The sequence below is a fragment of the Tinamus guttatus genome, unplaced genomic scaffold (assembly GCF_059628265.1).
Source record: "Tinamus guttatus ecotype Peru unplaced genomic scaffold, ASM5962826v1 Tinamus_guttatus_pri_ptg000629l, whole genome shotgun sequence".
In the NCBI taxonomy this organism is placed as follows: domain Eukaryota; kingdom Metazoa; phylum Chordata; class Aves; order Tinamiformes; family Tinamidae; genus Tinamus; species Tinamus guttatus.
The window spans coordinates 1,607,488-1,628,796 of record NW_028289163.1 but is presented as its reverse complement, the minus strand read 5'-3'; the positions used below and the strand labels follow the sequence as shown (position 1 = coordinate 1,628,796).

At 52.2% G+C, this 21,309-nt stretch overlaps 1 long non-coding RNA gene across 1 annotated transcript; it reads left to right on the top strand.

Moving 5' to 3' along the window:
* Window positions 1-2,507: 2,507 nt before the first annotated feature.
* LOC148592275 (uncharacterized) lies at window positions 2,508-17,158 on the top strand. The gene is made up of 3 exons (XR_015913952.1): window positions 2,508-2,553; window positions 4,471-4,495; window positions 17,080-17,158. It is a non-coding gene; the product is annotated as an uncharacterized LOC148592275 (long non-coding RNA).
* The last annotated feature ends 4,151 nt before the right edge of the window (window positions 17,159-21,309 follow it).

The following is a 21,309-nucleotide window of genomic DNA, read 5'->3' as shown; positions in this document are numbered from 1 at the left end:
CCTGCCCGTGTCGCCCGCGGTGATTTTAGCCTAATTAAAGGCGTGATTCGAAGCACCGTGGAGGGGCTCAGGCGAGCGGGGCTACCTGGGGGATTGCTCTTGGTGCCCCCGAAACCGCCCAAACGCCTCGAGATCCCTTTTTTGCTCCCCTCTCCATTTATCCTACTCACTTTGCCCTGTTTTTTCCCTTTCTCCCCCTCACACCCCCCTGTTTTCAAGCACAGAACCGCGCTGTGATTGCATCGCCTCGCTGAGAAACGCTCCGCGCAGCTCCGCGGCTGAGGTAGACAGGTTGCCGCATTTGCATATATGCTAAAGAGCGCCTAATTGCCGGGCTGCTGCGCTTTGCCGATCGCTTTCTCGAAATACACGTGTTAAGGAAGCCTTGAAATGTCGCCGCTCCCCCTCGCAGCACCCCCCGCCCCGCCCCGCTTTTTCCTCCTCCCTTAGCGAACCCCCTCGTGCTGGAGCGCACCCCGCATTTGCATTGCAACTTTTTTTTTTTTTTTAATATAATACGTATACTTTACGTATAGGCTACGTGGAGGCTCCTCGGCCGCTCCTATATATCCTTTCGCCCGGGCCCGGCCGCTCCGTTACCCTCCGCCGGCTGCGGAGCCGCCGAGCGGGGCGGGCAGGTGAGGGCAAGGGAGGAAGATGAGGGTAGGGGAGGAAGATGAGGACAAGGGGGGAATGCGAGGGCAGGGGAGGAAGTTGGGCAAGGCTCAAAGAGAGAGATGAGGGTTGGTGCTCAGGGAGGGCAGGACGGGGGCACAGGACAGGGACACAGGGCTGGGGAACAGGACAGGGCAAGGCAGGACAAGGGACACAGGACGAGGCAGGATAGAGAGGCAGGGAGGGACAGGGCACGACAGGGACAGGGAGGGTAGGACAAGGCAGGAGGGGCAGGACAGAGAGGGGGGAATGTCAGGACAGGACAGGGAGCGCAGAGCATCAGGACCCGCGGCGGGGGCTGAGGGTGGAAAACGGGGACAAACCCGCGCAAAACGGGGCTGCCGGGCCGCGCTGCGCCGCCTCCGCGTCCCCGCCGCCCGTGTCACCGCGACGCGGCTTCCCTCGGGCTGCGGGCGCTCCGCGGGCCCGAGGGCGGCCAAACAATGTGAGATTTGGCGGAACAAAAGCCCCGGGGCTTGAGTTGCTGAACACGTCTGAGGCCAGACGAGGCGCTCAATTTATTGGACTCGGTGAGAAAATAATAACAATAATAAAAAAAAAAAAAAGGCGCGGGGTTTGGGGGCGGGGAGCCGCCGGAGGGAAGGGGAAGCCGCAGGATTTGGATTTCTCCAAGCGTCTTTATTCGGGGCTGGGAGCAGAAGCCGCCCCGGGAGGATGAGCCGGGCCGAGGCCGCAGTGAGGGGCTGCAGCAAGGCCGGGGGCACCGCGGTGGCCGCCAGCTCCCCCCGACCACCTCGCGCAGGTCCTGGGGGGTACACAGGGCATGGGAGCTGTCCCCAAAGGGACGGAGGCCGCGGGCTCGGGGTTCCGCACATGCCCACCCGGGGTCTCGCCGCTCGCGTCGTTTGGGACTAGAATAGTTTGGGAAAGGCCGAGCACGGCGCCCTCCCCCTGCCCGTCTAGACTTTCCCTTCAGTGTTTCCTTCATTCAAAGCAACTTGCCGGGATTCTTATGGAAATGTTCCCCCCTTCTCCGCCGGCGCAGCCCGCCCTCCTCAACCCCGGGCTGCCCGCCCGGCACAATTGAGCACCGCAGCATTTCCACGATCCCGAGGGTGACCCAGACGGGGGACAGACAGCAGCAGCCCCTGGGCCGGGGGTGCTAAGCGACCCCCTCGCTCCGGGGCAGCCCCTGGCCGGTGCCGGCGGGTCCCGTCGCCCACCCGACCATAGAGGCATAGGGGCTGCAGGCGCCCAGCGGGGCTTGCGGCCTCAGGGAAGGGGAAACGACTTCCCCTTTCCCCTCTCCCCTTTCCCTTTCCCCTTTCCGCTTTCCCCTCTCCCCCCTCCCTTCTCCTCCTTCCTTTTTCCCCTTTCCCCTTTTTCCCCTTTTCCCGTCTGTCTTCCCCTTTTTCTCTTTCCACCTTCCCCTTTCTTTCCTTTTCCCCTTCTCCCTTTCCCTTCTCTATTCCACTTTTTCTCTTTCCCCTTTCTCCTCTCCTCTTTTCCTCCCTCACTCCTTCCCCTTGCCCTCTTTCTTCCTTCATGCTTTCCTTTCCTATCATCTCCCACCTCCCCTCTTCCATCTCCTTTCTTTCCCTCTCCGCACCTCCTTCCTCTCCCTCCCTCTCTCTTTTCTCCTCTCTTCCTGCTTTTCTCCCTTCCTTCCCTCTCCGGGCTGACTCGGGGCTTCGGTGCATGCAGAGAAGGGAGAGGGAGCTTTGGAAAAGAAAAAAAAAAAAAAAAAAGGGGGATCGAGAAGAGCGAGACGCCGCGGGGGGCGGGAGGGGAGGGCGGTTCCTCCCGCTGCGGCCCCGGGCCCGGCGGCGGCTCCGGGGGCCGGGTCCGCTCCTCGCCTCCTGCTCGGGCCTCGCTGCTTCGCGGCCGGCGGGGACGCGGCTTCTCCGCAGCTGCTCGGTAGGTGCGGGAGCGCGGGGGCCTCTTCCCATCCCCGCTTCTCCCCGGCCCGGGCCGCCCCGAGAGCAGCCGGGCGAGGCGGAGCGGGGAAGCCGCGGGCCGCTCTCCGATAACCCCGCGCCGCCGGTTCGGAGCCGCCAGGCTCAAGGACAGGCCTCGCGGGGAGGCGCGGATCTCCCCTTCCTTCCCCCAGTATCTGGGGGCATCGCTGCCCTCTATTCCCAAAGCATTCCCGCTTTGCCCCCAATCCCCCTCCTCCTCCCGCCGCCGAGCGCGAATCCACCGGGAGCAGCGAGGAAAAGGGGCTTTGTGCGGTGCCCGGACGGCCGCGCAGATGCGAGGGGCTCCCCCGCGTCCAGGGCTGCTCCCCTAAACCCTGCGGGCAATGGGGGGGCTGCGGGGAGGGGACCATCAGTGTCCGGGCTGGCACCCGCACATTGCACCGAAACGCGTTTTCGGTCCCCAAGGACTTTGCTGCACCCTCTGGGGGCCTTGGCTGGCTCCCGCAAAGGTGTGAGGGCTCCTTCCAAAATTCCACCCCCTCCTTTGCCAGCCTCGCTTCCCACCTCGGGCTGCGCCTAAGAGGAATTTTGGGAGGAAGGCGAGAAGCACGACGGAGCGCGGGGATAGCCCTTCGCGGGGCTCGGTATCGAATTAGCAAATCCTGAGGGATGTGCAAGAAAAAGAAATTAAACACGAGTTTTTGTTGTGTTGCATTTCTTCTAATTCTCCCTCCTTCTGACTGCGTGTGAGCGGCCGAGCTCGTACAGCCCCGGTAGCTGCTCCGCTCAATTAAAACACCTACCTATTAATTCGGATGTGCAAACCTGGCCTTTCACCGAGGCTCTTTTTAAAGCAGTCCACGGAAATGAGCAGAAACTTCTTTTTTTCTTTTTTTTTCTTTTTTTTCCTTTTTTAAAGCAATTCTCGCCCCCCAAACCCACATCCTAGCAGGTGCATTGCCCGTTCCCCGGAGCCTCCTACTCTCTCTCACACGGCTCTGCCGGAGACCATTTCTCCCTCTCTAAAAAATAACATCGCCGCAATATGTTCTTTTTTTTTTTTTTCTTCTTCTTCAGAGGCAGGGGAAAGGAAAACCAGCCCTGCTCCAACCTTTTATGTACGGGGGAATAAATATTAATAAAGAAATCCGGCGCGTTTTGGTCAGGTGGTCCCTTGATCTGCCATGGCTCCTGCTGGAGCTCAACGCGTTGCTCCTTTAGCATCCCCCAAATAAGTTTAGCGTTACGCAGTTATGCCCGTGCAATATGAGAAACTGTAAATCGCAAAATCTTCCGTTAAACCGTGCGATCCTGGGACTTCCACTGCTGCCATGGAGTGCTTTATTTGCTGGAGGTTTTGTCCGGCTTCACTTTGGAGAAGCGACCTGATATGAAACCAGCTACCTATAGAAGCGGCTTTGCATTTGCTAAGGAAACTCAAAACCCGCCCGAGTATCTTCAAATGACGCTTCTCCTTTCCCTCAGCCTTCACGGATCGGAACGTGTCTAATGCTAGGTTAATAACAAAAATGCACTGTCATCAGGATAATCCTCTGGAGAATATAAGTTTGGGTGCTGCACGCATGTCTTTGCAGCGCATCACAGGAAAAAAAAAGCGGCATTCATTGCGTTTCATCTTCTGGCAGTAAAAAAAAAAAGAATTTGAAAATGACTATTTATTATTTTTGGAAGGACCTTATATTAGATATTCAGGTTTTCTATGTAGATTTATTACGTGGATTTATTAAAAAGGGAAATGAGAAGTAAGCGGGGCGTACGCCTCTGTCTAAACACAGACACAAAACCCAAACAAACAAACAAAAGCCCCCAAAATGGCTTAGCGAGTGCCGAGAGTGATTAAAGAAAGCGGCCACATTTATAATTGTGTTTTTTTTTCCCCTTTCTTCTCTTGCAGGACGGCCCCACTGCCCCGGCTGCAGGTACAGTCTTTGCTTTCCTTCCAAACTCTCTTCCCAATTCCAGCTCCAGGCATTTAGTTCTCGCTTTGCAATAGCCGAGCTCCGCTTGCTCTCCGTGCCGTCCTGCTCCTCAATCCCGCCCCGGGTCCCTGTCCCGGGAGGGGGAAGTGTCCCTGGAGTAGGAAAATATATATGTAAAGATCCAAAAATATAAATATAATATCTATATATATTTTCGAGAGAGCAGGTTTGGATGTGTCCTTGGAGGAGAAATTAACAGCGGTTTTCAGGGGAGCAGGTTTAATAGCAGTGCGGTCACGGATGCCTGTGGCCAAGGGGAAGGAAGGAAGGCAGAAATCCTTCCCAGGGAAGGAAGGAAGGCAGAAATCCAGCCCTCTTGCAGGTCCCAATTTTGGGAAAAGCTCCAGGAAGGGATTGGAGCCGCGGAGGGGGAAATAGGGGCGATCCCCCTCCACGGCCGCCCGGCAGCTCCCCGCTCTCGGAAGCCCCCGGCTCGGTGGAGCCATCGGCAGGTTGAGAGTTCCCTACAAGCGCGAAGAGTCCGAGATACCTTCGAGGGAAAAAAAAAATCCCGTGTTTTTAGGGGCCTGAGAGCCGCCTCTGCAGGCAAAAAAGCAGCGCGTGCCCCCGAGATGTTCCGTAATCCGCGGTTATTTCCCCGTGCAGAAATGCAAGCGAAAAGGTGGGGAGAAAAAACAAACAAACAAAAAACACACTCACAAATAACAGCAACAACAAAAGGCGAGAGGCAACAGGAAAATACAGGCAGGAGGCCACGAGGAGAGCACCGAAAATATAGAGCGGGGGCTGGCCCCGTGCCCCGCTCCGGCAGAACCCGGGAGAAGAGCTGCGCCCCGTCGGGGCTATTTTGCTAACACGATCCAGCCTTTTTTTTTTTTTTCCCTTTATTTTCCCTCTCCCAAATTCCCAGGACATAGGTACAGGGCTAAACGGGAACCTGATCCCGGGATTCCATGTGGGAAACGGGGAGAGATTGCTCCGACGGGGAGGATGTGCCAGATGCGCCACTGGCTGGGACCCACTGGCTGGTTCTGGGGAGTAATAAATAAATTTCAGTAATAAATTAGTCAGGAATAAGTAAATAAAATAAAATAAGCCCCAAACCCACACAACCCTAAACTGGCCTATTTTTACACTAGAAAAAAAAGCCCACCCCGCATGGCAGAGATTTATTGAACAAAGAGGAATTTTAAGGGAAAAATAACTGATTTTTGTTTAAGGGAAAAATGTGTTATTAATTTTGATGTTATCTATATTATACAAGGGAGAAAATAGAAGAGTAATTAATAGAGAGCTGATGGGGTTAAAACTACAGAAATAAAATCGCATTTGATTTCTGTCTGGGGTCCAAACAATACGGCCAGGCCCCTGCATCGCAGCAGTGTGTAGGGAGAGCATCGAGTCCAGGAGGGGGGCTCCAAGTAGGGGTGTTTTTCCGAGTATTTTCCTTGTTTTGGTGTCCACAGTGTGTATGTGTGCACGGTGCTGAGCAGAGCCAGTGCTAGCGTTGCTGCTTGGAGTGTCAGGAGGTTCTGATTTATTGAAAATTGCAGTTGGGGGAATGCATACGGGTTGTTGTGCCCTGTGCGCTCCTTCAGCCTGGGTGGGTTGAGATTTTCCTGGGGAGTTAGGAGATGGAGAAGGCAGGACGAGGCTAGGGAGGCTGGGAATATGGGACGATGGCAGTGGTGGTTATAGATGGTTGATGGGGCTGGAGCTGATGGCTGCTAGAAGTGATGGAGGTGATGAAGGGAGTGGTGGTGGTCATGGCGGTGATGCTTGTGGTGGTGGTGGCAGAGGTGGTGACGGGTGGAGGTGGCGATGGGTGGTGGTGACGGTGATGGTGACGGAAATGGGAATGGTGGAGATGGGGATGGTGGGTATGGCGATGCAGGGCACGGTGGTGCTGGAGATGGTGGTGATGGAGATGGTGGTGGTGGAGATGGTGGTGGTGGAGATGGTGGTGATGGAGATGGTGGTGGTGGAGATAGTAGTGATGGAGATAGTGGTCATGGAGATGGTGGTGACGGAGATGGTGGTGATGGAGGTGGTGGTGGTGGAGATGGTAGTGATGGAGATGGTGGTGAAGGAGACCATGGTAGTGATGGTCACGGGGATGCCGCCGATGGCCATGGTGCCGGGATGGGAGGCGGCGGGGACGGTGGGGGTGGCCGTCATGGTGGCAATGGTGACAACGGGGACGGCGCGCGCGCCCAGCCCCTCCCACGCCCTTTGATGAACCGAGAGGCGCTGCAGAGGGGTGGGACTCCGGGGAGGTGACGTCAGGCGGGGCCCAGCCAATGAGCGGCGGCGGCGAGGGCCGGGAGTGTGAAAGCATGAATGAAAAGTGCCGCGCGCCGCTCCCCCCGGCGCAGAGGCTGCGGGCAGCGCCGGGCAGCGCCCGCGCCCCCGCGGGCGGCGGGGCGGAACGAGCCCATCGGAGCCTCCGGAGCCTCCGGAGCCGGGCTGCCCGCCGGCCCGGCGCGATGCCGGGCAGGGCCGAGGCGGGAAGCGGAGCCCTGCGCTTCCCCGCAGCGTGGGACGTGCCCGGACCCGCCGCTCCGAAGGAAGGAGGGATGCAGGTGAAGGAAGGAGAGGGAGGCAGCTCTCCCGAAGGATTGAAGGATGGAGGGTTGCGGGTGCCCCCGCGGAGGAAGCGAAGGACGGAGGGCTGCGGGTTCTCCCGAGAAAGGAGGACGCAGGGTTTCGGCTTCCCCCTCCCCGAAGGAAGGAGGGTGACGCAGGGTGTCCCCTACAAAGGAAGGAAGGAAGGACGGAGGGATGCGGGTTGCTCCCCAGAGGAAGGAAGCACGCAGGGATGCGGGTCCCCCGGAGGAAGGAGGGATGCAGGTAAAGCAAGGAGAGGGATGTGGGTCCCTCCTGAGGGGAGGGCGGGGGGATGCAGGTGCCCCCCCACCGTGGACAGAGGGATGCATATCCTCACAAGGGTGGAGAGACGCAGACCCCTCTCCCCACCTTCTCTTCCCGCCTCCCCCCGCCAAAAAAAAAAAAAAAAAAAAAAAAAAGGACAGAGAAAGACAGAGAGATGCAGGTAATTGTCGAGGAAGGAGGGATGCAGGTCTCTCCAAGGATGGAGAGATCTAGATCTCCCCAAAAAGCAGGGGTGCAGGTCCCTCATCCCCCAAGGACAGCGGGATGCAGGTGTATGCGCCCCATGCACAGGGCCAGCGGATCCTGAGCTGGGGGTATGAATCGTTCCCCTCCTTTCTTCCCTTCCAGTCCCTTCCCTTCCTTTCATCATTTCCTCTGTGTTTATTCTTCGCTTCTGTTCCTCCGGATCTTGGCTCTATCCAAAGCATCACAAGTTATTATGTATTTTAACCATTTTAATTTTTTTCAGTCATTTTGTTTACAGGCTGCTAAATGTATCTATGGGTGGGGAAATATCCCTTTGGTCTTTTATGCGTATTCAAAGTTATGGGCGCAAATGATATTTGCTTGGCTTATTCTTGGTTTGGATGTGTTAATTTGATAGACCTTGTGGTTATTAAAAAAAAATGTGTGCCTAATTCTCAGCACCTGCAGAACTTGCAAATTTGGTTTGCAAATGAAACAAATTCAAAATTTGCAGAAAACAGACTTCCCCTGTGTAATTCTGCTCAAAATTCTGTTTTTTGAGGGTCTGATCCTGCCTGTCCCCTTGATGTCCAGGAGAGCTTAGCCTTGGCTTCTCTGGGTTGCAGGAGCAGAGCCACTGCTATAACTGTGTGCTCACAGTCCCGATCTCATTGCTAATATTTGCAACTCTTTTTATTCGTTTCCTCCCCTCATTTCTTCCTTAAAAGACATATGCCACCGAATACCACTGGAGAAGAAGGAGGTTGGATTTTTTTTTTTCCTTTTTTTTTTTTTTTTCCCTGCTAATGCTGTAGACTTCAGGGGTTGGTTGTTATCTTTGGTTATCTAGCTGTATGAGTGGTGTCAATTCTTCATAAAGCTAGATAACCGAAAGTAAAAATAACCCCATTACACGCCTGAGGAGGATGTGGAGAAGAAAGGGAATTCATCAAAAGGAAGACGAGGAAAAGAGAGAGAAAAAAAAAAGAAATGAAAAGAAGAAAGAGAAAGAAAATGAGAGGCGAAAAAAAAGAACTGGGGAAAAAAAGACAACTTTTTGAAACTGGAATTAAAACCTGAGGTAGGATTTTTTTTTTAAGAATCTATTTGCCTCCTATGATTTTAAGAAAGAGTTTAATGATTCTGTGCATGTGAAGAAAACATCTGTCTTGAGAAAGACAAGGATGTTGCCGCTCTCTCCTCTTCTCCTCTGCCGTTAACTATAATTGAATTAACAAAAACTTCCAATCAGATTATGAATTAGTTAAGTACAGGAGGCAGCCTGCAGATCCAGGATGAACTTTCATTGCATAACGAGTCATAGAGCATCAGGGAATCCATAAATCAATACAGATTACCATGTTGGATTATCTGTTTAATAAAGCAGCAACAGAGCAATGTTTACTAATGGTCATTTCCAAAATATGAGCATTGAATTCTATTTTTTCTTTTTCCTCCCATCCCTTATACATTATATTTTTAATTTTGGTCCCAAACAAAAATAAGTAGAGTGTCAGGATTAGACAGAAGGATTTGCTGATTTGGGAAAGTGCTTCTGCAGTTTCTTTGTTTTTCTTTCCTTGCACCTCTGCCTTCTTCCTTTTTCTTTATAAATATTTCTCTAAATGGAGTCAAGATTCCAAGACTGGGGAATTACAACAAAAACAAGAACAAAAGTTATGTATGAAACAGTATGAGGCTAACAGGGAAGTTTGATTTTTTTTTTAATATATATATATAATTTATCTCTTCTGACTACAAATTCACGCCGGCCCTTACCCCTTTCTCTGCATTATCCCTCAATTTGCTCCATTTGGAATCTGTGGTTTCTGCCTCTTCTATCCTAGAAGGGAATTAGGACTCAAGGGTGTGGATTTGGTGCCTTTTGATGGTCTGGCTGGTTGACTTAGATGCCATCTGCAAAATGTGGCAACTTATTTCGAAAGGTGTCTGCATGATGCTTAGAAGAACACAAAAGATCTCCCAATAGATTAAGATACACTCTCTATATAACCTCAGAACAGTGGTTAAAAAAAAAAAAGCATAATAAAAAAAATCGATAATGGGTGACAGCAGTAGTGGGGAAAAGGAGCAATTTTAGCATTGCAACCTCCCATTGGGTGAGACATAGGAAAAGAGCTGATGTTTGAGCCTTGCTGGACACGCTCATGAACCGGGGACCTTTAAAAAGAGTAGAAGATTGTCCCTGGCCATATGGCCCAGTTGTAGTTGTGGATGCAATGGGAAAGACTCGTCCTGCTGGTATGATTACTCAAAATTAATAAACAAGATTTTTTTTCTCCCTTCCGTCACTCCATAATTCAGAATTAATTCACTGTGTGAGTTCGGTCCCCACTGCGATCTGCTTGGGGGAACTCAAGGGAAATCTCTCTCCCAGTTTTTGGGATTCATTTAGGTGCTGCTATTCCTACCATTTTGTCCAAGCTCTGGGCAGCCTGTCAGGGTAGGGACCTAGGGGACGTTCTTGCAAGCTCTGGTTTTTATCCCCTGCCTTGTTCTCTGCCTCCTTTGGGCTGCAACGGGCCAGGTCCTGGAGAACTGGGAACTACCCGAGCTTTGATCCATCAAAAAGAAGGAAAGGTCCCCCTTGGAGCTGGTGGGACCTGGAGTATCCCACAGAGCGTGATGCAGCTGCCGCGTTTCAACCGTGTGGGGTTGTCTTCGCCGCCTCTGTCCCTCTGTGGCACTTGGTGGCCCTCGGAGCCGGGTGCAGCCCCATAAATCCTCTCGCGAGCTGGTGCGGGCGGCCCCGACGCTTTTATCCGTGGGCGAGCATCAGGGAGCTGCCATGTGCCGGTCACCATTGGCCAGGATCTCCCTTAAAGGGAGGGAAGAAAACGCGGCTTTTGTCCAATGAGGGGCAGGGTGTGATGCCGCGCGATCGTCTTCGGGCTTTCCGAGGTGGCCAATCCCGCTCGGCGCCAGGGCAAAGATGGGATGGTGTCGCTCACTGGAGGGGACAACAAAGGCACGGGCAGGAATCGGGAGCACTTTGAGCCAGCACTTGGGTGAAACACGGGGAGATTCAGCCCAGCAGAGCCCGTGTATGCGGGGCCAGCCCTCTGGCCGTGGAGGTTGACCTGGTGTCCACCTCGTCTTCCTCCAGCCTGAGCTTGTGCCCTGCAGCAGCCAAGGATCCCTTGTATTCCTGGCAAGGGAAGAGTAGATCGAGCCCCATTGACCTCACAGGGGGAAGTTAATCTGATTTTTCTTTTTCTTTTTCTTTTTTTGGTTGGCATTGAGGCATGGGAGCCTTCCCTGGTGTTGAAGTGGTGGCATGCCCGACTCCGAGGTCTTTGGAGCTGGGATGCTCTTGCAAACAGCTCATTTCTCCCTCACCCTTTTCTCTCTTTTATTCCTTATTTGCTCCCAGGGAGCCCAGTGCCTTGGTGTCACCTTGATCCAAATCGCAGCTTACACGGTGGCCGCTCAAGCTTGCTCGGCCACCCTGATGTGACTGGTTAACACTCAGCACTGTCGGCTCTGCTTTCCCTTATGGCCACGTAACTGCTGGAGACGTTAGTAGGTGACGGGTTGGATGGGCTCCATGGGGAGATCCACTCGCCCCAGTCTTCTCCACGGTCTAAAATGCTGTGGTTGGATGGAGGGAAGGAGCAAACACAACACTGGTGTTTGTGTACTCAGTCGTTGAGAAGTAACCGATACCAATGCAATTATTGAAAACAAATAATTTAATCCAATAGGTCACTTAGGAAAAGCTCTGAGAAAGAACATGGGATTGAGCCTCTTTTGGCTCCTGTCTTTTGTGCTTAGACTAGGGCTGAGGATCAAGATGTTATTTAAACTAAAACCCCTCCATGCTGCTCTCATGATATACAGGAGGCTGGAGCGAATGCAGCTAATCTTGGGTTCCTTTGGAGCTGCATAAGAAAAAAAACCTTCTGGAAATTAGATTTCTAGCTGCAATATGCTGCCCTTGTCCTATCCATAAGGCGGAGAGTTAAGAATAAGTCTCCAGAGGAGGTGAGGGGACAGACAGACAGTCTAGGGCTGAACTGAGCGGCTCACCCATGGGTGCTGAGCTGTTTCCTCTTGGTCTTTGGTCTGACAGTTCTGGGCTCATTCCCAGCTCCTTTCAGAGACGTGTTCATTTTGCAAGCACAAAGAAAAAGTGGGTTTGGGTGCTTTTTTGTTATTTTGCACCTATGCAAAGGGCTTTCCAGCCTTTGGTAGCTATGGAGGTCCCTGTGGAGCATCCTAATGCCAGTGTGGATATGCAACCATTGCAAGGGGATGGAGAGGGGCGCGCGCCTTTGGGTACCATCTCGCCCTTGCCGAGTGATCCCCCTTTCCAGGGAAAGATGCTTCCTTGCTCCATATCAGTCTTTATAGGAGCAAAAAGCAAAATATCCTTTAAATCTGATGAAACCCCCCTGGGTGGCATCGCGGTTAGGATGCTCTGTGCTCCTCGGGCTAGTCCGAAGCGACAGCGCACGGTCGCTCCGACGCAGCCGGGATGGGATATGATGGGACGTGATGGCTGGAGAGCAGGAAATGCTCTCCAGGAGAGCAAAACATCCCCCTTTTATGGTGTTTCCAAGGTATTTTAGGGATTTTCATCTGGGAAGGCATCTAGGCAGTGGAGGGTGGAAATAAAGAAAACCCCCAAAGGAATTTCTGGCAGTTGCTTTCGAATTTGCTTTTGTGCTGCTGGAAGTGGTTCATCCAGTGCTCGCAGCCCCTTCCCTACAGCTTTGTCCCCCTTGGATCCAACCCTGGCCGGGAGAAGCACCGTGACCAGTGGATCTCTGTCTCGAGTGCATTTTCTCCCTTTTTCCTTTCGTTTTGGCTGGTGGCCTCCAAAAAATGGCTGAACTCCCCAAATTTGGATTTTCCTAAAGATACATATATAGCGATTTTTCTCTTAAAAGCACCCGTTTCTGGGGAAACCTCAGCAACGGTGAGCTTTGCCACTGGCGCTGCCTCGTTCCGAAAGCAGCCGCCAATATTTAGGGAAGCGGAAAAGCATCCGGGATTCCCGGGCTCACCATTTCACCCAACAAGGCATCCACGGTGCGTGGGTTGCCATGGAAAAGAGGGATTATTGCACAGGAATAGGTGTGCGTGATGGGGGGGTTGCTCCGGAGCCTAATTTTATTTCTCCCCTCTTTTTTAATATTTTTTTTTCCAGTTTGCAACCTTTTTTTCGCCGTTTGCAACCCACGTGCGCGCTCCGCGTGCTTCCCTCCCCCTCGGCGAGCTTGGGCAGCCCCGGGGCTCCTCCCGCGGGCTCTTATCTCCCGTAATCCCCCGGTAAGAGGCCTTGCTGCTTGTTATGACACCCGGAGAAAGCCGGGGAGAAAGCGCCATTCTTCGGCCCCGGCCACGGCCGTGGCGCTGAATGGGGAGCTTTTTTGTGCCTCGGTGTGCCTGACTAATTGAGCTGAAGGACTTGCGTCTGGAAGGGCTTGAAAGGGACTTTTGTTGCCTGCAGCGGAGTTTGTGGAAGGCGAGCGAGCCCGGCGCGCTCGCGCCTTCCCTGGGAAAATCAGCACGGGGATGGAGCGGGAAGGGGGGCAATGATTCGGGCCACCAAATGGGGCTTGTTGAGGCTCCGTGCGCTGGCGAGGGGATCCGGTGCCGGGAGCATCGGCCTCCTGCGTTTGCTGCCGTCGGAGACGTTCTCGCGCTCGTGCCACCTTTGTATCCCGTCGCGTTCCGTTTGGGAATCGCTGTAAAATTCCAAGGTGTTAAAATCCGGGATGCTCATCGGGATGGGCAGGAAGCAGTGCTTGGTGCGAGGCTGGCCTCGTGGTGGTGGCATTTTATTGATTTTCCAAGGGTTGAGGTCCCCATTCCCAAGCTTGGGGCACCTTGGCCAGGATGCACCAAGATGCCCCAAAATAGCATAAAAATCCAGTTGTGGTTTCCTTTTATTTTTTCCCCTCCTTTCATTTTTTTCCCTGCATCTTTCCCCCTTTAAATACCGGTGCAATACTTCTTTAGCAGGAAACGCTGTCGACGCTGCCAGAAACCATTGCACCCCTTGCAATATGTGCTCAGCGTGTGCCATTTGGCAGCAGGTTTCTATTGCAAAGTGATTAAAATGTTTTGGAAGGTGAATTTTTGCTGAGGCAGGAATGCAAGACCAGGGAATGTGTGTCATCTACCAGGATGGAGATTTGCAGGCTGAAGAGGCACAAGGCCGGTCGTGGAGAGGGAAAATTGCAGCAGATCTTTGTGAAATAGGTGTAAAATTACATATATGTCTATATATAATGTATATGTGTGTATATATATACATGTATAGATATTTATAGTCATATATGCACATATAAAAACATAGAAAGCAAAAGAGGAAAGCAAATAGGAAACTCATTTAAAAAATCGCTTTTAGTGGAAACGTTGCCTAACTCTGTGCATCGTTTGGGGCATTTTGCACTGCGACGCTACAGGGCAGGTTTTAAGAAACTTCCCCTTTTGTCCCATGCTAAAAACTCCAAATTTGACGTTATTTTTGGCAGTCTCAAGCCATTGCTACTGCCTGTGGAGCCCCAGGGACAGCTCCGACACCAGGTACCTCCTCACTGGTCCAGGTTATAGTTGGTTTGTGCACGATTAGTGTGCAAACCGCGAGCAATGAAGAGCGCGCTGTGCCTGGCACACACAGACCAGCTTTCTGCCCCCCTTTTTATTTCTCAATTGCTCTAATTTCCATGAGTTTGTGGAAGATTTACCCACTTCCAGGCTTCTGGAATCACAAACAAGCTTGGAAATAGGGGTTTGGAGTCAAAAACTAGTGAAGGGCACTATTGCTGGGAGCACAGCAAAGCGAGGAAACCAAATTGCTGATGGATATAATCAATATATTCAATAGCAGCATCCATACCTGGACTTATGCAATGCATTTATTTGTGCATTTGTCTGCTCCCTGCGATAGGCCCCGCTCCCGCAATTCCCGTTTTCTTTTTGCAAGTGCAATTTCGTCTTGCTGCAAAATTTTCCAACAGGAAGAGAAAAGAGGAATGGGTGGGAGCAAAGCCAGAAGTGCTGCTGGGGCCCATTGCCTTTGGCCTTCATCGCATTGCCCTCCTCTTCCTCTGCAGGACCATCTGTGCAGGGGAAAACTGATATAATTTCCCTCTCAGTACAAAATGCCCCAAACGATGCACAGAATTTGGGCACGCTTTCTCACATTTCTTTGCTACCGATGGCCACGTTGGGTTTATACCTGGGTTTCTAATGCAAAACCTGCTTTTAAACCTCCCTTTAAGCCCTGCTTTGTCTCATCTCCCACTGACACGGCTAACGAAAGGCTCCTGTGCCAATGTTTTTTCATGTTTTAGGGTGTTTTTGCCTTTTTTTTTTTCCTCGTGTTTTGCTCTAACCAAGGCCACATCCAGCCCGATAGCAGGGAGAAAAACCAGGGGGGCAAACAAAAAACTCAGGCGTATTTTTCCTTGCGGCGTCGCACTCCCGCGTGCGAAAGAGTTAACCCATTAGCGATGCCGAGCCAATCTTCCGATAGTTAGAGCTGATTTGCATGCATTTGCATAATGAATGTCATTTGCATTCCTGGAGGTTGGCTACTTCTGTGGGAAAAGTCAAAGCGGGAGAGCGGGGGGGCTGCCGCAGAAATCCAGGCGGATGCTCCCTGCACCCCCTCCCGTGACACCCCTTCCCGACACACAAAAGCCACTGGCACCTAGGCCACTTCCCTCCCTTTTCCCTTTTTCCCCTCCTTCTTTTTTTTCCCCCTTTTTTTCCCTCCTTTTTTTCCCCTTTTTTTTTTTTCTTTTGGATTTGCTCCATCAATTCCACCTCTGCTCCCTTTTCTCCCATGGCCTCCGCTGCTGGTAGGGACACTCATGCTGGAATGGGAGCGGAAAGGGGGAAAAAGGGAAAAAAAGAAAAAAAAGGAAAAAAAAGAAAGAAAAAGTGGGAGCCACCATTTTAGGCAGCCGGCGTGTGCTAAAATGGCCGATGCTGTTCCCAGGGCCTGGCAAGGTGCCGGGAGCTGGTGGCATCCCCGCTGCATTCCCGTTGCATCCCTGCTGTATCCGTGCTGCATCCCTGCTGCATCCCTGAGCGTCCCTGCAGCACCTTTGCATTGAGACCTGGCCCAGATGCCAGTGCCCTTTTGCTCAATGGGATTTTCTTTTTTCCCTCCCTTTGGATTGCTGCGATTCCATTTTTTTCCCATTTTTTTCCCCCTCACTTTTCCTTTTTTTTCCTTCTCACCCTCACAACGGTGGCAAGAGCGGGACCCCCTTAGACCTCATTCCAGAGCATGGGGCTCCACATGCCCCAGCCTAAAGGGAGCTCAGAGAATAAACTTTGAGGGCATTTGAAATGTATTTAAAATTTATTTAATTGAAATTTTTGCAGGGAGAATAGATCCAAGCACAATTGTCTTCTTAAAATAAAATACTCAATGGTATAACTGAACACAGAGCTATCTGGGCTCCAGGGTTCAACCCCGGTTTCGGTCGATGAAATTTAGTCTTATTTTTTTGTAGACTGCAGTAATATTAAGGAAATAGATTTTTTGATGGGGAGGCTGGAAAAATGCAACATATTTGGTTTTCTGTTGCTGAGGACATTTTTTATTTTTTGGCTTTTTAGTGGAAACCAGCGTGAACCACAGTTGAGCTTGCACCCAGCTTGTGCCCCATCCACCCAGGGAAAAATCAGTGCAAATCGCTGTAAAATAGCACTGTATATAAAATTGCCCTAATGAACCTAGGCTGCTATTAATTTTACCACAGGATTGGAATATTGGGAGGGATTTTAGCTAAAGAGTCAGCTGTGAAGCCCACAAAGCGGGTTGTCCGAGAGCTGCTCCATTGCTTTTCCCAGTACATCCTCATCCCGCAGCTTCCTCAGGACCGGGGAATGGGACTTTTTATGGAATGTGCTCGGGCCCAGGAGTGGGAAAGGCTCTCTGCAAGCTTGCAAAAATGCACTAAGGCTCTTAGCTATGCAGCTAAGCTGCGCTGCTGTAGCCGGTGCCGCGCTCCTTGATTTGCAACCGTTTGGGCCACATTGCATGGATTTTTGCTCGGGAAGTTCACGAGTGAGGCTGGAAAGGGCTGACGGGCTCTGGATGGTCCCGCTCTTTGGGTTCCATCCTCGTTGGCCTTTGGAAAGGGAGCATATGCTATATACAGGGTGTGTGTGTGTGTATATATATATGTGTGTGTGTTTATGTATGTATTTATATATATAAATAGCGTATACATATATATAGTATTGCTTTGGGTTGTTCTTTTGCACACCTTGCTGGCCGCTCACTTGCCCAATCTCTCCAATCCCAGGGATTTTGTTCTAGCCATAACTTCTATTATTTCTCAAAAATGGCTCCAAAATGCTTAAAAATGCTGTCTTTTGCATCCAAGGCAACAAAGAACACCTTGTTTTTCTTTCTTTATTTTGTCTTTTGAGCACAATGTTTATGGGAGAGGGTAATAGAGGTGCTCTTGTTGCTTTTGTCTTTATTTCAGGTTGTGGAAGCGGAGCTGGCAGCGAGGGGCAAATCCTCGGAGGCAGCGGAGCCGCCGGCGGCATCTCCCTGTGCCGGGACATGAGGAGCCGCTCGTGCCTTCCTCCTCCTCCTCCTCCTCGCTGGCCATGAGCATCCCAATGAGGATGCTCGGGGCTCCCACGGGAGCCAAGCTCAAAGCAATGCGCATTGGTGAGCGCCAGGGGATGATTTTGGGGTGATTCCTCAGGATTTCGGGAAGGCGGAGGGGGTCTCGGGTGCTAACGAGGCCCAGCCGAGCGGTGGCCGATGCACAAACTCGGCTTTGTTTCGGGGCAGCGCCGGGCCCCCCCTCGCCACTCGCACAAAGATGTCATTGTCCCGGCAACGTGGCCGTGGCCACATTGTTCGGACCAAAAAAACAGAAAAAAAAATTAAAAAAAAAAAAACAGAGAGAGAGAAAAAAAAGAAAGAAGCGGGGAGGGCCCGGGGGGGGACCCAACAAGGTGAAGAGGTTTAAATCAGCTTAGCCCAAATGCCAATTAAAACCGAAAGAGGATTAGGCTTGGGATCGGCAGAATAGACGGTCATTGTAGCCTGGCGAGGGGTCCCCCCTGCTATGGTGCCACCTTGGCCGCGCTTGTGGTCCCTCCATCCGCTGTTGTCCCATCTCGGCACGGTGGGATGTGGCAGTTTAATCGCATGAGCTCGTGCATGCTTGATAGGACTGGATATCCACCTTGGATTGATCTAGGATCTCCATTGGGTCTTGGAGCTCTCCAAGAGGTGCCCTTGGATAGAGTCCCGTTGCCAGGAGGAGGATGTCCCCGATCAAGGCTCGTAGCCGGAGCGCGTGGAGGATGCCGATGTGGAAGCCAATTTTGGGTGCCAAGGGTCTGCTGAGGTGCTCGGGGCAGATCCATCCCCACCTTCCCTTACAAGGGAGTCCCCTTGGAGCGCTCGTGGCTGGACTGCCACCTTGGATGCCCATGGAGAACTTGCCCCAGATCCCCCCATGCGGAGCACAGGGACATGCCAAGAGGACTTCTGCCACCAGGACCACCTGGGGACGATGTTTCGGTGCCTTCCATCCCGTCTCACACCTCGATTTGGGGTCTCGAAGGTGGAACTGGAGACACCAGTGAGGACGACACGTGTCTCTTGACACGCACCAGTGACCAGGTATCTCCTGGAATGGACATTTTGTACTGATATGGCAACTTCATAGCCCCAGAGCACCTTTATATCTCACTGGCAACGTGAAGATTGACAATTTTCCACCAACTTTGAGGCTTCTTTGTACTTTCGGGAGGAGAGGTGCCAAGCGTGCCCAGGAACAGGCCGAGCACAAAGACATTGTCCAAGGGACATCAGGAGCTTTCCCATATCCTTTGCCTCGGCCCAGGTTCCAGGAGGTTTGATGTTAACGGCATCGATGGGTTGACGACTCCATCCGAGCCGTGTCTCCCTTGGACATTTGTGTTAAGGAAGCCCAAGTGCGTCGGGGCTCAGCTGGGAATTCTGCCTTTTGCTCGGAATGGAAGGGAAAAAGCATAAAAGGCCTTTTGGCTGAAGAAGAAGGAAGCATCCCACCTCCAGGAGCAGGATCCGTTTATCCCTGTCTCCCGGCATGCTCGATCCAGAATGGGCCGCAGTATCCCGAGCATCCTGAGCAGCGCCTCCGCTCCCAGGAAGCGTGCCGGAGCATTTCCCGGCATGCGGAGCGCCGGCGCCCCATTCCAGCCGGGAAACGGGGCAGAAGCCGCTTCTCCTCCTCGCCGCGGCGCAGGAGGCCGCTGCGGACGCCCAAGGGGAACAAACCCCGTCCCCTTTTGTGCTCGCCGCCTAATTTATGAGAGGAGCCCGCGGCGCTTTGTCCGGCCCGGCCGCGCCGCCGGGGGCTTCTCCGTCCCTTCCCAGACCCCCGCTGGGCCCCCGCACCGTTGCTATGGGACCCCCGCACCCATCCGCAGCCCCCGGCCCCGGCGACGTGCCGAGGGCCTGGGAATGGGGCTGGTGGCCCCTCCAAGTTCAAGGCCGGCCCGGGCTCCATTCTCCCTCCGCCTTTCAGCGCCGGCGGGTGCCTCCCTTTTCCCGGGCTTTTCTCCCGCTGACAAGCGCGCACATCAATAAATTACCCCCCCTGTGCCAGTGCGGAACAATCTGTCCCCGAACCGCTATTCAGCGCCAGACAGGCCCCATTATTCCCCCGATTAAAGCCGCTGGAGTAGCTTGCAAGGGTTACAGTTGCTCTGTCACACTGTAAATAAGACGCTCAAAATAAAAGGGAGCGAACGCGAGAGCGCGGCGAGCGCGCCGGCGGCGGGGGGAAGGAAAGCCAGACTAATGCCTGCTGCTAGGGAAACCGAATGAATCCCTAATGTGTGCAAACGGGGAGGAAAAGGGGGAGAAGTAGCCAACGGCGAGCTGCTTGGGAGCAACTCGGAGGTCTTCTTGCTGGCTTGGGTACATTGCAATGGAAAAGGAAGTTTCTGGGCTTGGAAAAGCTCTCCGGTCCATCCTTGGCACTGCAGAGCTGAGGATGCTCTGCCTCCGGAAAGGATCAGCGGATGCTCATTTTGGGCTTGTCTTTATTCCGTGTGGATGCCAGAGTTTTAGTTTGGGACATCTCGGATCAGATATAGCACCTGCGAAGCGCCTTTCCCTCCCTGTGCTGCGGTGTTAATGCTCATTTTTCCAAGCAGAAGTCGAATAGCAAAGGTCTTTGCATGGTGCAGAATTCCAAACAGCGGCTCCGAGCATCCCATTGCTGTCCAGCTGCCCTGGCTGCACGTGCAGATTTGCTCCATAGCAAATCCCAGGAAAAACTTGGCACATTGCTGCGCTTGGAGGTATCACTCGCCCCGGCTCATATCCAGCCGGGGCTGAGCTAAAAGGTGTTTTGCCCTTGGGAATTGGGAATTGGCTGCCTGGAGCAAGGTGAAAAATGGGCATTAAACAGCACGATGGCAGTTCTGAGAAGACCTCGTGCCACTATCTCATTACTTGGGATTTTCCCTGAATATCCAGGAGTTTTTTCTCTCTAGGGACCTATCCTAGATGCTCCTCCCAGATGCACCCAGGCTGCTCGGTGACCCTTGGTGTTGGGTTGGCACCACTTCCAAAACGTCCCTCCGGTGCCTTTTCCCGGATTAAGAAGAAACGAGCACTTGTGCTCCAATTTAATGCTAAATAACCTGGTTTCAAAGGTGTTTGCTAGCACAGAAGGCCCACAAAGCACACACACGTGCAATAATAACCAGGCAGCTTGCATGGCTATATCACTTAAATTTTTTTAAAAATTATTTTTCATTACAACCCCCTTTTTACTGCATATGTAAATACTTCCCTGCAGGCTCCTGCAAGGGCTTCATGTGAATAAATAAGTGTCCAGGTCACCACAAACCCCTGGCAGCTCCTGCTCCAGCGATGGCATTGGAGACCTGACAAAGGGGCTTCAATGCTACATGTATACATGTGTATACATATATATATATGTGTATATATATATATATATATATATATATATATTTATGGCATATATATATATTTATGGCATATATATATATTTATGGCATATATATATATATATATATATATATATATATATATTTATGGCACAAAGTGGAGTAATTAAGCAGTGGTAGTTTTGATGACTTCAAGCAGGGTTGACTCGAGGAAATAAGCCCCTTCTTTATAATTAGTGGGATTTCCTCTGCATCAAACGGGGCGATTTTGCGGCTTTAATCTGCTCACATGCTTTTGATTTGGGCTTCCAGCGCCTTGTACCGACTGCTTCCCCTCCCCGCGCTCGCCCATAAAACCCCATAAAGGAGATTTGAGGAAGGCATGACCTGAGCTGAGGTCTAGGATTTTCGTTGTGTGTGGTGGTTTGGGGTGGCTTTTAATTTTCGGTAGGTGATGGCGATGATTTTAATACAAATAATGGAAATTTTTGACATCTGTAGAAGTTTAGGTCAAATACATTTTTTGCTGTGGTTGCTCCCTTGTCTGCCTTTCTCATGTGGCCAGGATGGAGGTTTCTTCTCCATGGAGAGTTCGGAGGGGATGAAGACGGGCTCAGCGCCTGCACCCCGTGCCACCCAGCCCCAAATTGCTCAGATCTTGAGTTTTCCCCCCAAAACAGCCCGGGTGCAGGTGGAGGCCCTGGGGTGCAGGCGGGAACGGCAGCTCTGCACGTTCCTTGCGCGCTTTCCCTCCTCCGACTCCACGTCGAACACGGATCGTGCAA